This window comes from Penaeus monodon, chromosome 15 (assembly GCF_015228065.2).
Source record: "Penaeus monodon isolate SGIC_2016 chromosome 15, NSTDA_Pmon_1, whole genome shotgun sequence".
NCBI classification, from domain to species: Eukaryota; Metazoa; Arthropoda; class Malacostraca; order Decapoda; family Penaeidae; genus Penaeus; species Penaeus monodon.
Window position 1 is genome coordinate 38090556 of NC_051400.1, and position 996 is coordinate 38091551.

Sequence of the window (996 nt, forward strand, 5' to 3'; positions counted from 1 at the left end):
CCTTTTTTTAATTATAAAAGGAAAAAAAAATTATGAAACTTTATTTTTGCCCCTTTTAATTTTCCTTTTCCCCTTTTTAAAAAAACCTAAAGCTTTTTCCCCTTTCCCAAGATATGAAAATTGCCCAAAGGGGACCTGATGCTTTTCCACCAAATTTTTTGTACCTCAAATTTTACTTTTTGAAAGAATTTGTTTGAAGGGATTTTATTAAGTCATACTAATTTTTGCCAAAAAAGGAACAATATGAAAAAAAAAAAGTTGTGCTATTGACTTACTATTTAAAGCATTTATCTAGTAGCTTTGGGGGTCAGGATAGTGAATGAATTTAAAAAGGTAAACTTTTCCTTGACTGCGTTTGGGCCAGCTGTGGCATCCCCCTGCCCGCTTCCAGCTTTTGTACGGGCTCATTCCCTTGGCAGTATAGCAGCCCCCCCCCCAGTTGTGGGTTTGCTGTTTTATTGCTTTGGCAGTGTTCATATAAGTTGTATAGAATACCATAATTTTGCTCCTTCCCCCAAAGATTGACTGGTTATGACAGTTTGCATCCCCAATAGAAGGTTGCGACTCCTTAGCGGCGGACTAGCTTTTTTAGCATATCTGTATCATTTAAAAGCCGTTTAAATTTTTTTATATTTGGGAAAGGTAAAGGGGCTTGTTTTACCCCAGGATTTTTTTTCATGTTGAATTTGTGTTGTATACCAAAGTTGTTAATTTTTTTTTTATTTTTGCATGTACATGCATTTCATTATGAAATACATTTTTTTAAAGTTATTTATATGGAATATGATTATGTTACAAATGCCTTAAAAAAAAATTTTGTAGTATTTTTTGTTTTTTCCCCAATATTTCAAGGAAAAAAATTTTGATAAAGTGCAGCAATTTTTTTGTTTGCACCTTTAATTTTTCTATATATTTTTTCCTTATTTTTTGAAAATTTTTTGAGTATCTTTTTAAACTAAAGAAGCAGAGAAAAGAATGTAAAAAATTTTTTAAATT